The 26,381-nt window shown below is 41.2% G+C and overlaps 1 long non-coding RNA gene across 1 annotated transcript; it reads right to left on the bottom strand.

Annotated features, from left to right (window-relative positions):
- Positions 1-2,538: 2,538 nt before the first annotated feature.
- On the bottom strand, positions 2,539-25,553 carry LOC147243743 (uncharacterized). Its single transcript, XR_015110438.1, has 3 exons — positions 25,399-25,553; positions 8,224-8,365; positions 2,539-2,773 (listed from the first exon to the last, which is right to left on the bottom strand). It is a non-coding gene; the product is annotated as an uncharacterized LOC147243743 (long non-coding RNA).
- Between the last annotated feature and the right edge of the window lie 828 nt (positions 25,554-26,381).

Here is a 26,381-nt window from a genome sequence, read left to right as displayed (position 1 = left end):
GCCTTTCTCCACATCATATTTCATTCTCAGGGTGGTGGCAGGGTTTGAAGGGGGGTTGGAAGGTAAGGACTAGGTCAGAAATAATTATAAGAAGGAAAAAGAGTAGAGGAAAGGTGAGGAATGAAGTTCATGTGTGCTACGTTGAACAGATGTAAGCTTTGAATAACAATTTCAGGGCTAAAGCGGGTGACATGGAAGTCCTACCTTTTGCTGTGTGCTGCTTCATTTTATAGCCCTGCCACTTTTCATATTGAGCCCCCCCCCCCAAAAAAAATGTAGGTGTGAAAGCTCAGCTCAAGCATGAACAAGATTTGTGGGATTCGCACTTCTAAATGGACCGTGGTGTGGTTCACTTCAGGTGGGAAAGGAAGCACACCAAATATAGGTAGTGAACCAAAAATGGTTAATTGAATATGTATTCACATGGGTGATGATACTTCCAGATGGCGAGGAGATGAAGGAGAAGGTGAGGGGCTTTTTTTTTTTGAGTTCTTCAAACATGCATATAAATATATAATTTGTAAAAAGGTTACTGATGCCATGTCGTAGTTTGATAGTTTTGAGTAAAACTGCAGGTCCCTTTTTACAGGACATAAAAGCGTGTGGAGTAGAGGGTGACCAGGTGAAACCATAACTGACATTTAAATGCTGCAAAAAAGCCCCCTGTGATTAGAAGCTGGAACAAAAGAAGCAGACGTGTTTGTGGATGTTTATCACTTTGTCAAGTGAACTACACATTGTATACAGTGTTCAAGCAAATCAGGCAAAATAAAAAAAAAAAAGAAAAAAAAGCTGTCGTGTTGCGACTTCTCTTAACCGTCCAGCAAACTAGAAATGGGAGCACAACCTGAGGATAAATATAATCACTAATGTACATATTTCACGTAAATATTTGCTTCTCGTGGAATTGATGAATATCCACGGTTGCGTGAGTCGATGTAAACAGACTTAACTGTTTGCCGTGGAGCTCACTGGCTCTCGGTTGCGAGACGGCTTCATCTGGTGTGGCTTGATAGAGGCATGTCTGCTATCAACTTCTATTTATGATCAGCAATATAACCATGTAATTCATATTCCTCTGACTCGAGCTACCAATTTGTATTTTCATTAGCAAACAAAATGAGATGGTCACCTCATACAGACTGGTGAAAACTATCATGTCGTGTGGATGATAAAATCTAAAAAAATTAATTCATATGTGTAGCCTCTTCACTCATGTCCTAGTCTTTAACACAACCCTTGTGAGTACACACACTATGTTTTAAACACCTTTTAGCATGGGAGAGGAGTAGCTGATGGCTACAAATAAAAAACTGGGAATTGTATCCAAAAATATGATTCAAACCAAGGTGCAAAGAGGCCCAGTTAGCTTATCATTTAGCGATACTGTATGTGTGAGCTTTAACTCCCATGCTTCGTCCTCACTCACTATGGACCTTCGGTGTTCCACATAAATCAGATCTTGCAATGAAATGGCTTACATCTCTATTTAACATGAATCACTCACATAAACACACATAGATTGCAAAAATATCACAGTATGTATTTAAAAAAAAACAAAAGAAATACAATTTTTAAAAAAAAATAACAATAATAATATTTTACTTTAATAAAAATACACAATTTCCTCTTTTAATGCATAAAATAAATCACATAAGTAATAAATGAAGTGAAAAATACAAAAAGGATGAATTCAAATTAGTTGGGTGCTGCATATGATTTCCTTATTGCTTCCACCTCTATCACGGTGGTTTGATAGTTGCACATCAGTGTTCTTAACTTTAAAGGGGCGGGATGGCCGCAGGCTAAACTATTTAAGACTTGTGTCTTTTGAATGCTTGAATGTATAAAAGATAAAATTGACTGTACTGGCAGCAAATAAAGAGAACATTCGTTCCTATCTTAAGCCCCTAATGCTTGATAAAAGTTAAATTTGACAGGGCATTTGTTGGAGATAGCTGTATGAGAGCAGAGTGAGACGCAGTCGGAGAGGAAGACAAAAATAATTACGTAATTCTGATGGTTCTGTGAGGAACCAAGAGATAAGGTGAGATTGAGGGACGGAGCAAAGAGATAGAAAGAAATTGTGGGAAAGTTGCAAATGTTCTGTGTCGATAAGCAGGGAAGCAATCTCAGCGACATATGGAGCGGCGTGGAGAAGGAGCTCCTTCAGCGCAGGCCTTATCTGTGCGACGACTCCTCTTCAGCCTGAGTGAATGACTAATCTCTAATGTGACAGTGTAACAAGGGTGAGAGGACAGAAAGACACGGAGCCCGAGGAGATGGAAGGAGCCGGCTAACCTGGGGAACACTGTGGGGTATTTCTCCTCAGTATTCAGGGAAGGAAAGCTAGAATGACGTAGAATACGATGATTGACAGTATGTGGAGGGAGCAAACATTAGGATGCCGGAAATTCAAACCATGAGCGGCACGGTGGTGCAGTGGTCAGCACTGTCGCCTGTCAGCAAGAAAGTTCAGAGCAGGGTTCAGGTCAAGCCCCAGCTCCATCATAGGATCTTTCTGTGTGGAGTCTGCATGTTCTCCCTGTTCCTGTGTGGGTTCTCTCTGGTACTCCAGCTTCCTCCCACAGTCCAAAGACATCAAGAGGGGACCAGGTTAATCCAGACTCTAAATTGACCGTAGGCTTGGCTGTGAGTGTGAATGGTTGTCTGTCTCTATGTGTTGGCCCTGCGATGGACTGGTGACCCGTCCAGGATGAACCCCGCCTCTCGCCTGAAGGCTGCCTGGGATAGGCTCCAGCCCCCCAGGACCCTGAAAGGATAAGCGGTGGAAAATGGATGGATGGATGGATTTCAAACCACCTAAACACAGTCGTAGAAACTGCAGACAGTAGGAACATCAAGAGTAGACCAGTGCTGCATGGCTCCAGACAGTGGTGAGATGGACCTTCCCGTGTTGGAGTATGGATAAGTGAACATGAACATCAAGTTGTTTGTCACACACATTTCCCAAAGGAGAGTCACCTGCAGCATGCCTGAACTCTCCCTTACTGCCTGCCACTGATTTTCTCATTTAGACCTCCACAAGTAATTAAAGTTCATTATTAGCATTCCTGATGCAATTACTTTGCTAATGGATTCTAATTAAGAGCCCCGAGTCAACTGCGCCCATTGCTTTTGCTTCCTACAATGGCACTCATACGTGTCATTATCAAGACCTTTTACATCAGAGGTGGATGAGCAACAAAGAAGCTGCGCAGAGGCAGGAGGGAACAGTTCCTCGCAGCTCTGGTTTGCATGTTATACAGCCATTCCACTGACTCTGTGTCTTTGCAGTCCCCAGGGTATAACATGCACCAATATGCATGAAAAGAATCTGTATCATACATTACAATATCAAGCTAAGTGTCTTGTGCTTTGTCCTAATTAAAAATTCAGGATACATAATGAAAAATATCAGGGAATAAAAATTGTATTTTAGTCCTGGCCCACTGTGTGACTCTTCTTTCTGGTGTTGTGATAACAATGATGGTTTTTTTTGTTTTTTTTCAGGGTACATTCATACGTTAGTTGTTTCGCCACGTTTTCGCTCCCTCCTGTCAACATGTCCTTCCTCCATTTGTGATCAACAACAAGGCACATTAATTAGCAGGTCTTGGTTTGAGTTCCTGTGCGCCACAGGAAGACAAATTTCCATCACTCTACATACTTAATCATTGAAAATATGACCATTTATAAGAATTAATTTCATCAACCAATTGGAATCATGTTATTAACGTTGGTGCCATGCGGCTAAAACATGTCATGCAACTATGAGAAACCTTTTTTCTGTGAATAAGCACAGAGGCTTTCTGAACACTTGACCAGGCTTAAAAATAAAGCTACAAAACAGCTTTGATACTCGTTTCAGCTGAGTATTTGGCTCATGAACACGCGTGTCGCTCTGAGGAATGACTAATGGTCGAGTCTAGACGTCTAATCCCATAAATTCATGTGATAGAGGGACCTGAGTTTCAGGTGTTCAGGAAGAAAGAATGGGCTCAAATCCCACGTGGACAAGTACAGGGACGATTCACCAGACCCAGAAACGTTTCGGCACCATATTTTCCTTTGTGAATAAAAAAGCAAGTTTGATGAGTTTTTGCTTTTGTTGTTGTGTGTTTAACGTAGATTCGGTTCATCTCATACGATGACTTACATGAAAATACGATCATATTTCAGGACATTTATGCAGAAACGGACGTTTCTTACAAGTTCACCAACTTCAAGCGCCACTTTAATTATTTATATACTTTGTAGCTGATGCGTATCTCCATCACACGCTGATGTATTAGCAATGATCCACGTCATAAAAAATACATGTGAAGCAATTACCAATGTGATACACGCCCCCCCCCCCCACTACCATTGCTGCAGGAAAATACAATGTTGTGAAATGTAATTTTATATTTTATTCTATCTCTTTAATTCATTAATAAAATACTGCCAGATGCCATTTTGAATTCTCATATTTGTTTCTCTATTGGAGCAACTTTTTTTTTTTTTTTTCATACAGAGTTCCTGCTCTCCATGCTCCATGAGAATCTGATTCTGACATGGTTGTGTAACAACCTGAAGCTTTGTTCACTCTAATGAGTCTTCGTCGAGACACCTGACGAGGATTAGCCAATGACAGCAGAGGAGACGACCAATCAACACCAAATTTCCAAACCTTTAAATCCCTGAATCCCACCTTCCCTTTCATGTACCGTGGACAAGTTCTATCATCTGTGGAGACCCTGACTCAGAAACATGGGTGAGAAAATATAACAAAAGGTCGATGCTGTGCAGGAGCTCGCGTTGGAAAGGGCAAAAAACAAAACCCTGCAACATTTCCTCTTGAGTGCCAATTAAGGGCTTTTGCATAGAGTTTGTACTCAAACAGAGATGGTGCATGTTCTTTCAAAAATCATTCCTCTTCTGCAGTGTTTTAACCCTTTCACTGTTTTAGCCCACAGTTCTGGCTAATAGAACGATCCACTTGTTGTCAGTGACTGATATATGTATTGATCACCGATGAAACACACTGATTTATGTTCCAAATATGCAAATATATGAAACTAAGTGACTGGGCGGTGTCTTAGATAGCAGTGCTCTCATCCAGCGCGGCGGATGTGAAGTCAGCTGCCCAGCAGACGGATGGAGCATCTTTTCACATTTCTGATGTTAACAGTGGAATGTTCACCTTTTACTTAGATGTTCATTTCAGGTCTACAGTATCAACAGTAGTACACTAGTCAGCTGTGGTGGTTCAGCTAAAGTTGTTGAGGTGCTGGGAGATAACTTTTGAAAGAGTCACATCTCATTGCCAGTGACGTCCAACCGGCAAAGACTGACAAATACGAAACAAACAACGTTCTAAAAAAAAAACAAAACTAGAAAAACCATACAAGTGACATACAAGCCGAACAGCCTGACTGTGGATTTGCATCATGCTGCTCCCAGATCCCGATGCATAAAGCAATGTTTCATCTGAGGCTTAAGCTATTCCCTGTTGAGAGATAAGGAGCCGTGTGGTGATGCATGTTTATAACCTTTCATTTAAACTATATTCACATTCAGGAGCATCACCACAGTCAGCCAAGCAAGACACATTGACTTTCTGTGCAGACCGAACAACTCATTGATATGACCTGATGTGAATTGTAAAAGGATTATTGATTTCCAGAAAAGAGCAACATTAAAACATCATAAAAAGAGGCTTAATGCCATTCTTACTAATAATGAATACGGTTTATATATTTTTAGACATTTGTAAGCACCGCAGTGTTAGACAACGCTCATACCAATGCCTGATGAATCCGCTTGATGGTGGGTTTTCCTGACTTATTGTGTTATACAGTTAACAACACAGGGGCATCCTACGTAACCTGACAGTGTGGCGAATCAGGTTTCAGTCATGACTTGTAGCAAACACATAATGCAGAATGAGAAACGGGGAAGCACACCTGCCTCATCTTACTGTGCTCTGGAATGCAGACAAAGGATCATGGAAAAGTATTATGTTGGATAATGGTATGGAACCAGGAATGATGTAGATCAAGTGTAAATTTAATAATAAAACTGAAAACTTCTAAAACTGGAAAAAGAAAAAAAAAATCGCCAAAAAAAACCCCACCAGGAAGTACCGGTAACAGGTAGGTGAATGATAAAAAAGAAACTGAGGGAGTTTAAACAGGAGGATGAAACACGGAAGATCCAACTAAGAGCAACCAAATTAAGATACAAAAATCACACGGAAACAGATGTGAGAGGAGGAGGAGGGCAGCGGAGGGGCCGATCGAATGAGCAACAGTGGCAACAAAGCTGTAGCTGACGAAGAGTGATCAACAGGTCGAGCTCAAAAAACAAGACTGGAAGAAAAAAAAAAAAAACACACGCGAGGGATGCGCATTTCAAAATAAAACAGGAACCAGAAAAAGGAAAGTGTTTGAAAACGACACCAAAATCCGAACCGAAGAAGCTGTAAGGGGAAAAAAAAAAAAACTAAATCTGAAAATCTAAAACCAAAAACACACAGGCCAAAACATACACAACAGATAGATGGAGGAGATGACTTGTTTCAGACTGCCATGTTGCTGTGATAAAATACAGACAGTTAATAAAATAAAATGGAATCTAATAGACGGATCTGTTCATTTTGATACATTTCTATTCAAGAAAATGTGGCACCATCTGGACATTTTGAGCCTCAGGTGCAGCACTGCTGTTTTGTCCCATAAAAACAGGAAGCTTCACTTTACCGCAGACATACGACGACTGGTAGTAATGAGGCCGCTGGCGCTTTTGATCATTTCAACAATTTTACAAATAACAGAAATAAAATGGAGAAAAAAATTAACAAATGAACACGGGAGTAATGAATATTTCTCTTCAGAAGTCATGCTGGCCGGGTGTTACCTAGCAACAACATCAGCATATCAGTGATGTGAGGATGATGAAGAGAGTGTGATGTTTGATGACTAAGGCCTAATTGATGATGATGATGATGATGATGATGATGATGATGATGATGATATGCACTGGTAGTTTACCCCATATGAGGCGTTCTGGTGAACCAGGCATTCAGTAACATTATTTAATGAAAGAAAACATGTCCATTTGTGACAGAACAAAGAAGTATCCATTAAGGATGTGACTGAAAAAAGAACAGGAATGATAAATGTGGTTTTCCTTCATTTATTTTATTGATTTAAAAAAAAAAATGTGAGTTTTACCTCGTTTTTACTGACTGACATGGAAAAATATTTAGGATGACAACAAGAGACACAAAAGGCCAAACTGACTAATCACCTTTTGTATTGTAAAATAATTTACTTTTGGTGTATGAAAGCAAATAATGAATTAGTCAGCTTTACGGGTATATATAAATACCCATATCTGACTGCTTATTTAATTTAAGGCAATTCAATATATGTTCCCAAATCACGGTTTTAGTTATTATCCTGCAGCTACAGATTACACCCCCACTAATGAACTGACTCACTCGCTCACTGAGTCAACAGCCCACCGTTCCCAAGTTGAAAGAAAGAGTGTGGTTGCTTCTGCTTCTTGCCTTGGCCCTGGTTAAATATTCACAAACAAACAAATCCAGACAGCAAGAACATATGCCGACTTGCTATCTGGGAACGTCTTTGTCACAGTTCTGCCTCAGAGTTTGAGCTGAAAAGGTTTGAGTCCATACGCCCGTGTAGCTGCAGGAAGGCTCTGTTAATGTTATTCAATAAGCTTGTATCTGCTAAAGCTTGAAAAAAAACACCACCACCACCACCACCCCCCCCCCCAACTCAACCTCTGTAGCTCTACTGTCAAATAACACCGATTAGATAACGCCATTTGTGATGCTACACACTTTTTAGGAGTTCTATAAGTGCTTAATTTTTAAGTCAGAATGTGCAGAATTTTTATGAGAGCGGAGGGTTGATGAGGTGGGAACAGGCGGGGGGGAGTGCACAATGCCGTGTATGCTAATCCACATACGTACTACGCTGCTGGTCTTCCACAGGTCTCAATTTCAAATAATTTACATGATAAAAGTGTTAAGGCAATGATTTAGGGATTATTTTAGACTACTCTACACAAATGCCCACATCAAATTCAGCTTAACCGCGGAGTTCACAGCACTTGAGGTCAGTGATTAATTTCTCAACACGTTGTTCCATCCGGTCCCTGACTCCTCTTGGCTCAAAACTCTTTCTCCTCTCACACCAGATCTGACTGTACCTCATGGCCTGCTGCTCCCGATGTCCTCACTTTCTGTTCCGGCTGGTGGTGAACCTTGCTCGGTGAGCTCCCCCGGCCACCGCCGTAGCCTCTGCTGCTCGACGCCATCAGCACCGTCCTGACACGTGAGGCATCATCTGTGCTGAAAGGACAGAAATTCAGCTTTTATCATCAGTTTTCTGTTGGTTTTTTTTTTTGGGGGGGGGGGTGGTAATGTTTTACGCTGCTGCTGGTTTTGCAGTAGTGACAGTGTTTCTCTTTAGTTCTCGTATTATTTTACAAATCTCTTCCCTCCTGTATCTTTTCTGCCTTTGTCCATTTTCATTACTTTGCCTGTGATCACTTGAGTCCCATCAGTCTTCATCAGTCCCCTTCTTGCTCCCAGTGCTTCTTCAATCAGCTCCTTTCCTGCCCTTGTCTTCTCACACCTTCTTGTTGTGTCGTTTACTGGAGTTTGTCAGACGATCTTCCCCTGTCTGCTTTTTTTTAATTTAACATAACTTTTAACTGCGTTTTTAGTTTCTTTGCCTTGGTATTTACATTGCAAATGTGTTTTTTCTGTTTATTTATGGATGAATAAATCACCTTTACACCAACCGAAGGAGATGAAGTATCTCTGAATACTGATTATCTTCTGCTTCTTCATAAGTCTTACTGGAACCAAAGTGACATTTGCAAGTACATGGTGTTTAATGTGCTGAAGCTTATTAACTGTTGCGAGCAGTGCACTTTCCCCCCTGCGCGTCTGGTTCAACAAGCCAACCTGCAGGACAAGTCATATTGATTTTTTTTTTTTTTTTAATAAATCCTGGATAAGAATAAGACTAAAGCAGGAAAAAAGGAAATTGTTGTTGATAGTTGTAGCCTCTTTGATGTGTACCAGGCTGCTGTCTGGTTCAGTGTGAACGCCTCTTCTTCCTATGATAAAACGCCGTATTTCTGCTTTGTGCAAAATATGATTCGCAGTATTGAAATAAGGTCTCCAGTTTCTCAGTGGGATAACAGACTTTTTTTTGTTGTATTTCTTCAGAGAGGCTTCACCAAAGAACTCAAAATATGAATTCATCCCTTTTGTCTGTGACAAGAACAAGTGATTTATAAAGAAGATATTTCTGCTTTTTTCAAAAAAAAAACAAAAACAGCAATTTGATTTCTTTCGGACTTCTAAAAACAACCAGAAACAATTCATCCTTTGATTTTCCATCATGTTAAAATATTATTCCTTCATTCTATAGTTTAGAATCTACATGCACTTATGTATGATGCTGGGGGGGGGGGGGGGTTGGGGGGCTGGAGCCTATCCCAGCTGACATTTGGCGAGAGGCGGAGTCCACCCTGGATGGGTCGCCAGTCCTTTGCAGGGCCATCAGGGGCAGTTGGGGTTCAGTATCTTGCTCAAGGATACTTTGCCATGGTCACTGGGGAAGTGAGGATCGAACCAGCGACCCTTAAGTTGCTAGACAGCCACTCTACCTTTGACCATGCTGCCCCTGGTTTCATCCATCCATCGTCTTCTTCCGCTTATTCCTACACATTAAGGGTCGCGGGGGGGCTGGAGCCTATCCCAGCGTCAACAGGCGAGAGGCGGGGTTCACCCTGGACAGGTCGCCAGTCCATCGCAGGGCCAACATAGAGACGAACAACCATTCACACTCACATTCATACATACGGTCAATTTTAGAGTATTCAATCAGCCTCGTCCCCAAGTGCATGTTTTTGGACTGTGGGAGGAAGCCGGAGTACCAGAGAGAACCCACGCAGACACGGGGAGAACATGCAAACTCCACACAGAAAGATCCCGTGGCCGAGCCGGGACTCGAACCCGGAACCTTCTTGCTGTGAGGCCACAGTGCTGACCACTGCACCACCGTGCAGCCCCCCTGGTTTCATTTTGTCTTTAAATCTAATTGGAATCTTTTGTATTGCACTTGATGGTATTTGCTACTATGGAGAGAATGTTCAATGCCACAACTACTTTGGTTAGTTGCACAAATGAAAAAAAAGCCTTGATGAATATTGGCGACTAAGAACTGAACATGCAGCAAGGCAGGAACCTGCACAAGAGGGATCGCGTTACTGACTCATGCAATGTTTCAAATACTCCTACATGGTATCTGAAATGAAATTTAGTGAATGTGGATTTTTACAGTATAACTGATGTTATTCTCCTTTTCATTTATAACTTCCATACGTGGACTTGTCAACCGTCAAGGTGATTGTGTTGTTCAAACGCTCGCAAGGCCATTTGAGAGGAAAACACAGGTTGAGCTGTATTTCTCCCAGTGTTAACAGGGGACGGGGCCTGCCGAGTGATGAAAACACCGTCAGTGACAATAGAGATCGGAGTGCCCTTGATAATGAGGCATTGCATTAGACAGCTACAGGCATGGTGCACTTTACAACAAGAGGAGGGTCGGGGAGGGGTATGAAATAGAACATGACAAGACTGTTGGATCTACACTTATTCTCTCTAGCTGAGCTCTAGTTTGATCGGAGCATAGGGACTAATTTCTTGGCAGTTTTCAGGCAGTCTGCCTTTTTAGTCGGGCAAAGGTTTAGATGGAATAACTTGAACATATTTCCCAGCAGTCCCCAAGCTTGAGAATTGAGGATTGCTAATTGAGTCAATTATAAGGGTATATTTGAAGGACAGCTGGATGCTCATGTTTTACTCATACATCCACAACACATCAGAGTCACTGCTTGTGTGCTTGTATTTCAAATCCGGTCTCGGGTCTCTTTGTCTTTCAGGCATCTTCACAGAGTTAACCGAGTGCTCTTCTAGCCCAGCTATTTAAAAGATAATGCTTTGTGCAGTCTAGTGACACTTCTCCCCTAGCCTCACTAGCAGTTACAGAGAATTTTAGGCTTTGTGATATTTCTGAAGGCCACCACTGAGGTTTGAGATAAGAGATGCTTCCCCTGAGCCTATAGGGAACCCTAAGACATTCACTAATGGTTCATAATGAGCTTAATTTGCTCCAGGATGAGTGATAATGCTGTGAGAGCACTGACGCATATCTTAAGCTTCCATTTTACCCATATTTAATGCTGGAGAAGTAAATGAGCATAAATAAAGGAGAGAAAATTCGCCAGAACAAAACAGACAATGAACAGATGACAGACATGAGCAAGTCATGAAAATCCACTTGCACTTCCCTCTGTTGAATCCGCTTGTGTTTTCTGATGTTCAAAACCTTGAGGTGGATTACAGGCTACGGTGCCAGAACATCAATTCCTGGTGTTCCATACCCTCTTTAAAAAAAAGAGGGGGGGGGGATTTCTCTTGCACCATATTTGGATGTACCATCCATCCTGGATACAAGCCACCCACAAAATACAGATCTGGTGTAGAATTCAAGCTGTGCATCACAATTAGGGCCTGAGCCTGAAGGTACTTCAGGCGAAGACCCTATTATGTTTGCTCGTTTCATATACGTTCATACATACTCCTGTGATGGAAACTTTAAAGGCTCTTCACCTCATTCACTCATTCATATCTTGATGGTGGAGCTGTCATGCAAGGGGCTTCAATGCAGGTTTTCTAAGTGGCTAAAATAAAGCCTGTAGTCTTACCAAATTACCACATGATGGTGGAGTGAAATTCTAGTCTGGAGCAACAGGAGAGAGTCCAGTTTGATTGAAAACTCTGATCAGTCAGTACCACCCAGGCATTGTAAGCTTCCTTGGCCCTATATAGAATAGTTATGGATTGCGACTGCTCGTATTCTGGCTGTACAGATAGTGAGTGAACGCAAATAGAGCATGAAAAAATGGTCCAGATATACAAACTGATTTTGCAGCTTGGTAAGCGTAATTTTGATGTGCCGCATATGTTTTGCATGTAGTTTGCTGAATGTATGTTAAACCAAGTGGCAAACTCACAGATTAGGGGGCAAACCTGACCCCATCTACAGTACAGAGGATTCTCACTATTCCTGCAAGATTATTCCCACCTTGTCCCAAATAAATCCTGACCAGAGTCCAGACTATAGGTGTACAGGTCAGTGATGACGTGAGTGTGCTCAGGCCCGGAGCACCGTAGGGTGGGGAGGAGGGACAATCATGCTTCTGCACAGAGCCTGAAATAAATAACAGAATAAATAACAAATTTACAGAGGCTTATTTTATCATCTTACATATGAAAAATGTAAAGATATTCTTGTGTGGGTGCATATTTCTCTCATTGGGAGGGGAGATTTTGGTTTAAAGGTTGCAGGTTGGGTTAAGCATTTACTTAAAAGGCAAAGGAATGCATTACATGAGGGTCCTCATATTTCTAGAAAGACAAAATGTGTGTATATGTGTGTGTGTGTGTGCGCACGTGCGTCTGAGATGTTGTGCCAGCTGGATTTCACCTGGCAATTTTGTGGGCTTTTATCATCTGTATGTAATGGGCCTGCAAAGTGTGAGCTATTATCTCTGTGGGCTCACAGAGTGTAATCCCTTTTTCAATATTCTGTTTGGGGTTTAGAGCACGAGTAGGTATGGTGAAAAATGGAGATCTGCAAATACTTAACTAGAAGGGAACCGAACATACAGATGGTTTACCTTTTGCGATAGTGTGGTGAGGTACAGAGTAGATACGAGGAAATGGTCACGAGAGGACACAAACGGTAATTTATTCGTTTCACTTGTTGCTTTTCAAGAACTTGTGGATTAGAACTTCACCCTCTTACATCACACTTGAAGGTAAAATTATTTTCTTCATGTCCCTTACTTTACATGCAGAGACACACGTGTATTAATAAGATGCTTCAACAGTGTCAAGCTTTCAAGTGGGCAAACACAATGTGCTTTTCTGATCTAATTAATGCACCAATTAAGAAAAGGGAAAACTGGCTTCCCAAGGGCAGCTTTGCCTGCGCTCTGCTAATTAAATCTAGGAAACATGAGTGATATGCTTCCTGATCAGATGTGACAGCTAGTTACTTGTGCAGACAGCTACAATAGGTAGGGCCACACACTCACACAAACACACACCGTCGGTTCTATAAAACTAACAATTCTTATGCCCTGGAAATGCAGGCAAGTACAGGAAATATTTTGCACCATTTACAAGAAATTAAATATTCCAAGATTGGCACGAAAACAATAGACAGCCTTGTCATCTTATTAATTTTGGTTAAAACCGAGGACTTGCAACAAGACTGCAACTTGAAACATTTCACTTTGTCTTGATTGTACACATTCTAAAACAGGTCTAGTCACATTAAAGCAACATAGGTGAGTGATTGTTTCCATAGCAACAACATCCTAGGACAACTCTACTTCTGTCCATATTCTCTGTAATTACCTTAACACAGATTGATAAATTGCAAAGACTGTGAGCAAAAAACAAAACAAGGATCTGGTGTCCTTGACAGGGTGCATAAGACAAGTCATGAAAAGAGGTGCAAATTGTTCATATACTGCGTTTACCATTTCCTAAGAAAGTTCTTTGCCGGGAAAAGTTGGTGAAGCTGCTTGCAATCAAGCAAACTGTATCGTTCCATTTTTCAAAGTAAGTCTTTGATCTACATTCATCAAGTGAAGGCTATTCTTCAATGAATGAGCAGATTCTTCCTCATCTATCTCCAAAAATCTTCCTTTTCCTACAAGCGTACTGGTTCCTGATGGAGTGATAATTTGCCTGAAGAGAAACACCGACATCGTTAGCTCGTCTCACACGAGCCGCTGCGACAAGTAATGAAGCTTAACACAGGTGGAACTGTTCTATTCAGTGTCAAAGCTGTTGTACTTGGCCAGCATGTACAGTATTTGGCCCACCAAAATGGAACAGGCCCATAATTAATGTTATTAATTACACCTGTGCTTACCCTGCCATGACCTGTCAAAACGACTGCTGTGAAAAAGGGCCCCTTGCATTCAGAAACTGCACTTGCCAGTTTGTCAAACAGTAGGGTCTTTACAAATAATCAGCTCACACTGCTGCAACATTCTAAAGCAATTTAGTTGTTTTGAATCACTGATCTGAGCTGGCTTTCTGAAAGAAGAAGTGTAACTGCATGGATTCTATTTGATGGCACATCTGCAGAGGGAACAATGTTTTCATTCAATAGAAAATATGGGAAATTTCATTATTATCATCATCACTCATATTGCCAGGTCATTTTGCTCATTTTCCACTATTTGTGGCAAATATCTCAAGTAATTTGGCTGTAGTCACCCCTTAAGACTCTTGTATTCTACTTATCATGTAACCTTAAAAAGGTGTAAACCAGCACAGTACCCAACCAAATTGGTACTCGCAGCCTCAGGTATGGGGGGCATGCAATAGTAAGACTGTCATAACCCGCAGGTGCTAGCACAGCTCAGGAGGGTGGTTTACCCCCTGCGTGGCACCAGAGTACCCGCAACTTACTGCAGTGAGAACTTAAGAAAAACACATTTTTACAAGTGCACGACATATCTTGCAATACAGTGAAGTTCTCATGCCATGTTTAACCCTCCCCATCAATTTTAAATGTTAGGTCACCCATATCAGTATCTGCAGTGTGAATCCACTTATCATACTGAGAAGTTACTGATAAAGTCTTTCCATTCCCACACAGGTTCTAACAAATGCCACACATGAAACCAAAAAGGGCAATTAATTACTTATCATTGCTGTGGCGCAGCAAAAAAGAGCAAGTATTATAATGCAAAGACAAGCTAATTAAAATTCTATACGTACCATCCTGCACATTACCATTTCAAAAGGAGCCTTGTTCTATAAATTTCTCCATCTTATGTTGTCTTGAATGTGACTGAGGAAGTTTGTGCAAGTTTGGCCTGCTTTGTCATATAACTGAGGGAGGGAGTACAGACTCATCCTGTCATCCATCAAGCTGTTTACTAGGATTCAGTGTCAAGTAGGAAGTTTTAAAAGCTGTGAATGTGATGTTTTATTTTGTGACTTCTAACTGTAACAATGCAGCTCATACATTTGGTAGCACGGCACGGTGGTGCAGTGGTCAGCACTGTCACCTCACAGCAAGAAGGTTCCGGGTTTGAGTCCCGGCTTGAGCACAGGGTCTCTCTTTGTAGAGTCTCCATGTTCTCCCCGTGCCTGCGTGGGTTCTCTCCAGTACTCTGACTTCCTCCCACAGTCCAAGGAGATCAAGAGGGGACGAGGCTGATTGATACTCTAAATTGACCGTAGGCGTGGCTGTGAAAACAAATGGGTGTCTGTCTATACGTGTTGGCTGTGTGATGGACTGGCCACCCATCCAGGGTGAACTCCGCCTCTCGCGTGTAGGCTGCTGGGATAGGCTCCAGCCCCACTTCAGTCCTGGCTGATCCTGGCCACCCACTGCCCAGACACTTCATGTTGCTTCTGTCTGGCACCAAATATATTCTACTGAGATGCAGTGCCAGTGCAGCGGACCTTTTTCAGAGAACTCAGTGAGTTTTAACAAAATATTTATTGTTCCCAATTTGTCTGATGTTTTTGCATGATTTTACCAATTCGGTGTTTTTTTATTGTAGTTTTTACTGCTGGCTGTGAAACAAATTGCCCTTGGGGATAATAAAGATATATTTGAGGGGCAAACTAAAACATGAAACGTGGTGGTTTGTCTGTTGTGGGCTTCTGTTGATCCTGGGTGGCTCCATGGAAGACCGCCTACTCCTGAGGGAAAAGGAATGCGCACCAATTCTTATTTTCAGGTGATTATACATGACTGAAAACACATTCATGAATATTATTCAATTTCTGTCCAAATGATCCCCCTAAATCCTACACAGTGCTCATTTAAAATCTGTGGGGGGTTTCACAATGGGCAATTCCCATGAAAAATAAGATAAAATATTAATAGAATGCTGATGAGGTGGCTATGACAGAGCCCTGCAGTTACTTGAATAAGATAGACCCACTCTGGCCATTTAGAATTACATTTTCTCTATAGCTATGGCATACATAAAGGATACGCACTGTGTTGACGTTAGCATGACAATACATTCATTTATAAATGTAATGGAATTGGTCTACAGGTCTGTAAACAATTTTTTTTTCAAATACGTTTTTATAGATCGGCTACATTTTTGCTTATTACATCTCCCCTCATTCAAAGCTATTTATTAGAATTGTGTTTTTGCAAATTAGTTTTAGCCTTATAATATTTCATTTTATCTTCTACCAGAAGATGTTATTGCAGATGTATCTCACCCGCTCTTCTGCTGATAATGCATCACAAATGAATTTACGCACATTCAAATTCTAATAAGCAATTAGAATTAATTGCTTATTGAAAACTTTGTCCTTCCTTTCATTTTTTTCCTTCGCCCCTATCTATCTCCATTGCTACTCCTTTTTCCTCTTCATTATTTTTCTTTGTTGGCACTCTAAAAAAAAATACCAAGTCAATTTAGAAGCACTCAATAGCAACCTCATGTACTTTAACACAAACATGAACTAATGCCGGGGGAAGAAACAGCACCTAATGCTCTTGTCGTTGCCCTTTACTCTAAGTGCAGTAGATGCCTTGACCCCAAGCTTCAAGTGTGCATACAAAACCAAGGCCAAGAGTAGCAGGTTGTGATTTTCCTTCAGCCTTGAGCTGCTGATCCCAATAAATGCCAGATAAGTTCGATTAACTGTGACCCAAGGACCTCTTTTACTGATACATTTAAACATTTGCTTTGTAGTAATGACTGCTTTCCTTTGACAGTGGATTTTCCTTATGACCTCTTTATAGACTAAGGTCAAGTTACAACATCCGAGGGATCAGTGTTGCAAGCATGTATTTGCATTAAATAGAAGCATTCATTGCAGTTGACACATGCTATTGAAATGTCACGTTTCATTTTATTGGACTCGTATCAGGTGTGTGCTGGTGAGAAGAAGATAACCCAAAATGATGTGGTTTTAGTTTGCTAACCAGCTCGGCAAAGATATTTGAAAGACAGGAAACGTGACTGGCAGTGTTAATATGTTTATATGGAGTGGCCAACACAACTTTCTGGTAGTACGCTGCCTTGCCCTTTGAGACAAACTGTTTGTGAAAACGGGCTCTACAAATAAAATTGCCTTGCCTTGCCATTGCCTTGCATATGTGGGAAGGGGAATATGAGGCCCCAGCTACTTGTTCATGTGCACAGTTACATGGGGTGATATTCCAATGAAATCATAGTATGCTCCATCAAACTTGGCCAAACAGAGACAGAATAAGGTCATGCACACCCTGATGGCCTGTGCCCCTTCTCCTCGTGGTTGGGAGATGTATACAAAGCCCATTAGCATGCAATACATTGTTGTCTAACTTGCTAATGTGGATAAATGGTCGAAACAACTTTTCCTCACCCCCATGGGAGCAGCAGAGCCTGTCAGTAAACATAGTAGACCAGCTGAAAACAGAGTCCCTCTGTCAAAACCATCTGCTCCAGGGCTTCCAGTCATGTCAGGCAGAGATGTCATTAATGTTAGCCGGGCTCGCTCCATCTGTAGAGGCAGCAGGTGGTTGAATGTTTCTGGATGTATAGGACTTGGCAGGAAGTTTAAGAACCACTGCTCCTTTCTGAAGTCCCCTTCTTCTTATTACTGAATATCTTTGCTAACATTCTGAGGATAGCCAAATTATGAAACAACAGACAAATTACTTGTGCAGGAGAAAGCGTTTCAATGCCAATGAGGAAAAAAATACAGATAGAGAATAGCTCATTGAATTCAATCAAATCATTTTAGCTGATTTAAATATTCTTTATAAATCAATGATTTAAATAACTTGTGCTGTCTTATTGTCCATGAGAAAGGTAACCCAGAGGCCTCAGTAGCTCTCTGTCCACAATACCCTCATATTATCAAATGCCTGTGCAATATGTGATGGAATATAATAAATGCCAAAATCAAGACCCAGTAATTTATTTAAATAAGTATTTTAAGTGGCAGCACGGTGGTGCAGTGGTCAGCACTGTCGCTTCACTGCAAGAAGGTTTCGGGTTCAATTCCTGACTCGGGCACGGGATCATTCTGTGTGGAGTCTGCATGTTCTCCCTGTGCCTGCATCGGGGTTCTTTGGGTACTCTGGATTTCTCCCACAGTCCAAAGACATGCAAATGGGGACGAGGTTGATTGATACTCTAAATTGACTGTAGGTGTGACTGTGAGTGTGAATGGTTGTCTGTCTCTATGTGTTGGCCCTGTGATGGACTGGCGACCCGTCCAGTGTGAACCCTGCCTCTCGCCCGAAAGCTGCTAGGATAGGCTTCAGCCACCCCCCGCAACCCTTGACAAGATATACAGAAGAAAATGGATGGATGGATGGAAGTATTTTAAGCACATACCTCATTTTAGTCCACTCTTCCACTGTAGATTCATTCAAGTGTCTGGCCGCAATGGTATTATTTATGCCCTACTATAATATTTGATGTGCATAGTAAAATTCCCTATTAATTTAAATAGATAACAATTGACAGAGATGTTAATACAGCACCGATAGTAAACGCTTAGTGGGAGAGTTTCACTGCCATAAAAAAGTTTATTGCCTTCTCATTTAGATGAAAACACACATTTTGGTGTAACCCAGCAAGTTGTAGGAAAGTACGGACATTTGTATTCATCCAGTGGCGAGGGCAGGTACAGACAGAGGCAGAGGGCACAGATGTCCCCATTGCAAAACAATGTATTTTTTTCCCATTGTCTGCTTTCTCTACTTTTCAGTATACTTAATGTTTGACTTTTCTTGAAAAATAATTTCTTCAAAATTGAAGGCAACAGGCCTGAAAAGATGAAATCCAACCCCCACCCCCCTCCCCCCAAAACAACAACAACAACAACAACAACAACAAAACAGTGGGCCCTCCATTACTTAAACCCTTTTTTCCCCCTGATCTGCAACTGTTGTGATTTGAATAGTATATTAGTATATCTATTTTGTGCTCCTAAAAACTCACTGGTTTGGTGTACTGGTTTCCACACACTTCATAATTGGAGCATGGAAACTTACAGTATATTATATATATATATATATATATATATATATATATATATATATATATATATATATATATATATATATATATATATATATATATATATATATATATATATATATATATTTACACACATACACACACATATATGCAGGTTACAGGTCAGTGACGACTCGGAGGTTCAGCACTGTTAACTGTACTCTTTTCCCTCTCCAGAAACAAGTGGAGTGTGTCAGGAATAATATTTTCCTGCCAGTAATATTGTTTTCCCCTAAAGGATGATAGAGCAAGAGGGGGATCTGTTTCTGCCAGCAATGGGCGAAAAGATGCAAGCACAACTGCTCCCATCTGTCACGCTCACATGGCTCCGTTTACCCTCGGTGAGGTTACCACATGTGTGATTTTGAAAGAGAGCTGAACCTATAATATGTTTATAGTTATTAAATTCAGGAGGATGTATTTCCAGCAAGGTCACCTTGGTCCAATAACTATGGAGGAAAAGTACATTTATGTTCACAGCCCTGGTGAATTGGAGAGCAAACATTCAAACACATTAATTGAAAGATTTCCTCAATTTTAGAAAATGCTTTTCACTTCAGATGATATAATATTCAGAACTGGAGCACTGTCACAATGGTTGGAATTTAACAGCAACCACAACCCACCTCAGCCACATTACAATTATAGGCCAGATTTGTGTTAAAAATATTGGTGTTTATGGTCTTGGCAGCTCATAATCACCAACCCAGTATCATAGAACGACGTGGTGGTGGCAGGAAATTGTTAAAAATGACACGTCAGCATCCCAGAGAAAAATAGAAATCAAATCTTTTTTGAGCATTGTCACTTCGGATCTGTGAATAGAAGGCTACATTCATACAACAGCCAAAAGGTCCCCCGCCAAGCTACGCTGTGACCTCCTCATAATTACATTAGCAGTAGCAGCTGGAAGGAAACAGAGTATATGTTTCTTCCTATGTCAATTAAAATGAGTTAAGTATTGCCCCCTGATGGTAAGATGTCACTGTTCCAACACTGTGAACTTAAACTACATAATCGTCTCCTTTGATCAATGAAATTTCAAGTGATAGATTAAATTCTTCATCAATTATCGATCATTGTACAATTGTGCTCATCTCTATTAGCCACAGTGGCAACACGTCTCAGAGGTCTACAGTGCGGATTCTGCAATACTCACAAGACATATATGATGGCCAATTCCCACAACTTCACATTGATTTCAATAATAATGTGTGTGGAAGTGGAGAAGAAAAGAGAGAACTAGCAATTTAAGATGATCTTCCTGTATAATCTGATCCATTATCACGTCCTGAGGTCATGCAGGCGTCACACACGCGACGGCTAAAATGAAGAAAAAAAAAAAACTCCCATCAGCCATTTCAACAACCGCGTAGGCACTAGGTCAACCACCTGATTGTGCTATATTTGCTTTGACGTGGTGTTGGAACCATCTCATCCATTTTCTCTGCAATCATCAACAAAAGATAACGCATGGCTGCCGGCCTGGAGCCGGGCCCGTCTAATAATAAGTATGTAAAGAAGAGAGATGTAAGGAAGAAATAGTTTTTCAGAGGCCAGCGGTGGCACATGGTTGAGAGGCTGACAGTGTCCTCATATGGGATGCTAATGTATTCTGGGTGAAAGTTTGAAGCTCTCCTCATTAGTAGCCCCCTAGTTTGACAGAGGTGTTGGGGTGAATGGCATACACCCCAGTTAATTATCCAAAAAGCCACCCAAGAAACCTATTTTCTCTTGAGCCACATACACTGGAAAAAATAAAACTGAAGCGAAGCATTTCTGTGAATTAGTTGTTTGACAAATGGGCAGTTATACAGCTCCAATAAGGAGGTAGCAACAATTCGGATGTTTAGAGATTTTTAATTTGGATCAGAAAATTGGTGTGATATCACATTTGATGAAGTTGCTGGTTTGTACCTGATACGCAGATGAAGGTGGATATTTTTGATCAACCACAAGACAGACAGCCCCTTTAGCTGCTCTCTGAGGTTACAGCTGCCCCTCGCCACACCGTCTACCTGAACGGGGAGGCATGGGCAGTTACCATGGTTACCTGAAATGCAGACTAACAAGTAGGAGGCAAGTTAAAATCTTTAATTATTTGCAATTGGAACACTGCATTTTTATGCCGTTCTACAAAACACCAGCAGTGTTGGAAGGGCTTGAGCGTCTATTGCGTACTGAGTGTTTTGCAACTGGTACGTTTGACACATTTGCAGCTGAGGAAGGGCAGGACAAATACTGCAAAGATCTAGTGTCAAGCTAAAAAGAGGCAGTTTGTGTTTTCTGCAGTCTGAAGTCAAAAATCCCTTGTGAGCTCAAGATGACGACTGGAATCGTGAGTACTCGAAAGACAATCCTTTAGCTGAGGTATTGTTGTAGTAAAACTCTGAGTGATAGAAAAATTATTGTATAAGGAATATGTTTGTATAACACTGGTTTTGTGTTACCGTTGGACAAATGTGTGTCTGTTTATAAAATGGATAGACTGTCATTAACACTTTGTGCAAGAGAGAAAAGAAATATTGAGAAATGAATTCTGATCATGAACTTCATTTCATTCAAATTCATTTTATTCATTCAGGCATTTTATAATTTTATGGTACATAACAAGTGGGAACTTTAGTTACATGTATCACTAAATTCAACTTATAGTGTATTTCACAGATGGTTTGTCCTTCATGGTTTTGAGGTGATTATGATTTTATTTGTGAGAGCCACTGCATGTTCTTTGTCACAGAAAATACTAGACGATACATTCATTGCTAACCTGTTTATCAGATAAAAAAAATTACATTACAAAAGAGCCACAATAAACTACAATGTGAGGGAGAAAAGCACATTTGATTTCCTTTTGACAGCGTTCTAACTCATTATCGACCGCTGATTGCAGCGTACTTTCCTGCAGAGTGTACAGTAAGTGACCGTAAACACATATTGAGTAACTGAGGAGTGTTTCCACAATACCACTGCAGCAAAGAGAGACGGACAGCTAGCTGAGAAGAATGTTACCTCCGTGTGCAGACTAGAGGTCAAGTGGCATTACAGCCAGTTCAGGAATGAAGAGTGTTTTGAATGGGTCTAAAAGTCTCGATTCAAACCTCATCAGGCTGCTGGATGGACATTCACTTGCACTGGGCAGCGACAGCTCGTATTTTTTTGCTTACATTCTTCCACGAAACATGTCAACTCTAGTTTTCATTCTCGTCTTTTCCAACTAATGCGAGACATTCCATTTTTTGCGACTGTTTAAATAGTTTGAAGTGGAGTTGAGTGAGCTTGTCATCCACAGTATGTTTCTTCACCTTCCTGCAGAGCTGACATCAGCAGCGGTTCGGTGGCTCAGCATTGCTGTGACGATGTTTTCATGGATGGAAATAATTCCACGTGACGTGCGAAATAAGACAACACTTTTGATGAGAGTGTCTGCAAGATTTGCTTTAATTGCTTTCATACTCATATGTACATGCTACAGAGCAAAGTTGGACTAATGGCTAAAGATGCACGAACACATTGTAAATCCTATGTTGTCAGTTCACTGCAGAATTTGACCTGAAACGTTTTCATTTCAATTGTGTCATTTTTGTACCGCTTCATGTTGAGGTTTTTTTTTCTCTAATAATGCAGAAAACTGTCAAGAGCCAATATGGAACTCTCTCGGAAGCTGGATCATGCATTGTACAGCAGTGTTGCAAAAAAAAAAAACCTCAAAAACAACAACCCAGTCATGCAACTAATTGAGTTTATGTCAGAATATTGAGAATGTAAATGTATCCACTGATGAGCATGAGGTAGCAATTCAAAAATATATACACCAAAAAAAGAATATACAAAAATTATATATCTGTATACATGTATGTGAACTATATTTAAAACTTTTCAGTCCTTTTTAACTCCCCATTTTTCTACATGTATATTATTTTTGGTTGGTGTTTATTCTGCGATAAAATACATTTTCCTGCAGCTCCTCGTCGTCAGCGGTGCAGTGCTGAGCATCTGAGCTGCTGCTGCTTTCTGCACAGCTGACGCACTGACCCACAACTACCTGGTGTCTGTTTCAAACCTCACTTCAATAAATAAAATGTATGTAAGACCGTGTAATGCAAGTAAAAAAATAAAGGAGAAAAAAATAACTATTAACTTAAAATGGATACTCAAAAGCACTTAGTGACACCTGGTTGGAAAAAAAAAACTGCACATCCCAGGTAACATCACACCTGGGGAGAGTGGACTTAGACGTCTAATCAAGCCAGTGCAGTATAGTGGGTGCAGAACATCACACCTCTGTCTTATACCCGACTGAGCAGAGCGAGGGAAATGAAATCAGCAAGCTGGGATGTGGGCTGTCTGTAATCAGGTTTCACCGCCCCTTTCCTATCGACTGCTGGGTCAAGATCATATAAGCATGCTGCTATGTCTGCTCACTAGTCCTGCCTGCCTCTCACTTGCTCAATTTCTTTTTTTCTCTCTCTCTCCCTCACTGAGTGTTCTGCTCTGCTGTTTTTGTTTCAAATGTGCCATTTATATGTTTTAGCTTCAATCAGAGGCTGAATAGGATACAATTAATGGACAACTATTAACATTTGATTATGGATAATGACACTTCACAGCTTCATGCTGCTTTCTGATTATTGAGTTTTGTCATGAACGCTCTACTGTATTTTTTTGTTGAAATTTAGGAATGTTGTACTTAATACTCCTTTGATATCAAGAATAGCATTTATTGCACACCTTCAATGAAGGGGTAATTTGTTCGGACATACATTTATATGCTGAAGCCTAAAAAGCATCAATTTCTATTGTAAAATGCATTCACAAGCAACAGTTAGAAATATGTGTGATAATATACCTATTGTGGGACTGTGTGATTGCAGGGAGGGATTTCATCATGTACAGGAGATGACACAGAGTCAGCATGTAATGAGCCTTGATGAAACTTAATAGCAGCATGGTGAGATGGGGAGCGCTCCATTTCACGATGATGGAAGAGCCTGTCTCTTAAAGATCCATTTGTGTCTTACCAAGGTCAGCATTTTGTCTTTAATGAGAGTCTTCTCATGGAGGTGCAGTAAATACTGGCACTGCCGTCTATGCTTTAATACACACAGACATTAATATACACAGTGTGGCATCGGTATATATTACCATCGCTACACCAAAAAAAAGACACTTACAAATCGTGGCACATCTTTGCTGTGACATCACATGCACAATTTATTAAAGACTGCTCAAAATTTGGAGGGTTCGGTGTGGCTAATGCTCTCTTTTGCAGGAATACACACCTGATAGCTGCTTAGTGCATCCACAGGCTCGTCTGCTGACGCAGCTGAGGGTTAAGGTCCGGGGATTGAACCAGAAACCCTCTGGTCATGAGCCTCTTTTCTTCAACTACCTTCACAATCATTTTAGAGATAAGTCTTTGCATTTTTACAAAAAGGAGATCTGGAAGGGCTGCACGGTCGCCTCACAGCAAGAAGGTTCCGGGTTCGAGTCCCGGCTCGGGCACGGGATCTTTCTGTGTGGAGTCTGCATGTTCTCCCTGTGCCTGCGTGGGTTCTCTCCGGGTACTCCGGCTTCTGACATATAACTGGGGACGAGGCTAATTGAATACTCTAAATTGGCCGTAGGTATGAATGTGAGCACGAATGACTGTTTGTCTCTCTATGTCGGCCCTGCAATGGACTGGCGACCTGTCCAGGGTGTACCCCGCCTCTCGCCCGTGACCAGTGCTTAATTTGTAAATCATAAGGTACCGGAACGCAAAAGTACATATGACACCCCAGCGGTGACGAAACAGAACGCACAGAAGAACAACATGTAAAACCATTGCTTAATTTGTAAATCATAAGGTGCCAGAACGCCAAGTACATATGACGGCTCAGGGGTGAGAGAGGGGCACAGGTCCCGGAACGTACACAGCAAACAACATACAAATGCCCACTTGCCATGATGTGGGACTTACAAGCCTCCATTTCAAATAATATCCATACTATCAATGTTATGACGATAATTCACAGTTATTTAACCTCCTCTGCGCAGCACAGGTGAATGCCCACATCACCACAGGTGGGACTTGGAGTCTACAGTCAGCAATTCGTTTCTCAACAGGTCCAACTTGTAAAACAAACAAAAAAGAGCTCACAATAAATCACACAAATCTTCCATTATTATGATTACGGTATTTAAAGATTGGCACGGCGGCCTATTATTAGACGGTATGCTCACCATTTAGTTGTCCAAGACACCCCCACATCACTTAGACCCGGCTTGGCTAGCTGGAGGTGAACCTGGCTAGCTGCGGCGGCGCTAGCCTCCTGCTGCAGCCGATTTTGATCGTCAACATGACCGCTGCAGCTGCCCTCGTCGCCGCTTGTGGGGGCTTTTCTGACTCGTTTTAAGCGTCATGCGACTCTTCCTTCTTTTTTGAAAAAAAACAGCAAATTTAACTGTCTTTTTGACATGTGGGCGTTGAAATAGTAACTGTTTATTTCCTCTCTGCTTGCTCCTCAGAGGCGGCCAATTTCGAAACGTTATTTGTTTGTGTCAGGGGGCGTGGTTTGTTGGCGTCAGTGCATCAACAGATCTCCGACACTTTCAAATGACGTTGAATCTTAATAAACAACATGAAATTCTAAGAATTTGGTTTGTAAATTTACCTATGCACATTATTGTTGTATTTTAATTTTTTTTTAAAACGTTTTCATATTTTCTTTTAATACAAGAGGTACCGGATCTGCCCAAATACGTACTGGAACACAGGGAGGCCAAAATTCGGAGGTGCCGGATCTTGTTCCGGCAGGATCCGGCTCAAATTAACACCTGCTCATAGACATAATAAAGAGTAGACCCCGCATCGGCCGCTACCGCGAATGGGCGCTGTCGAGAAATGCGGTCGCCATGTTGGTCCGGTCTTCCAACATGGCGACAGCACTCTGCACCGCTGTTTAACCGGCGCAATGAAGTTTCAGCTCATTAAATGAATCATAGTTCGCTCATTACTACGCAAATTTTTTCCTCTACAAAAGTCATTCAAAGAGGCATGATAGAGGCCAAAATTTTTTGGCGTTTTCAATTACTCATAATGAATAAAATAATATTTTAGAAGATGCCGGCAGTGGCTGTAGATGCCATAGTATCATAATTAATCAAGGATGACTAGGTTTAGAGCTGGTTCCTGCTATGTCTCAATGTTTAACTGGGTAATTTAA

The sequence above is a fragment of the Aulostomus chinensis genome, chromosome 19 (genome assembly GCF_037954235.1).
Source record: "Aulostomus chinensis isolate RoL2024-O1b breed Wild chromosome 19, RoL_Achi_v1.0, whole genome shotgun sequence".
NCBI lineage: Eukaryota > Metazoa > Chordata > Actinopteri > Syngnathiformes > Aulostomidae > Aulostomus > Aulostomus chinensis.
This window is presented reverse-complemented; position numbering and strand designations above follow the sequence as displayed.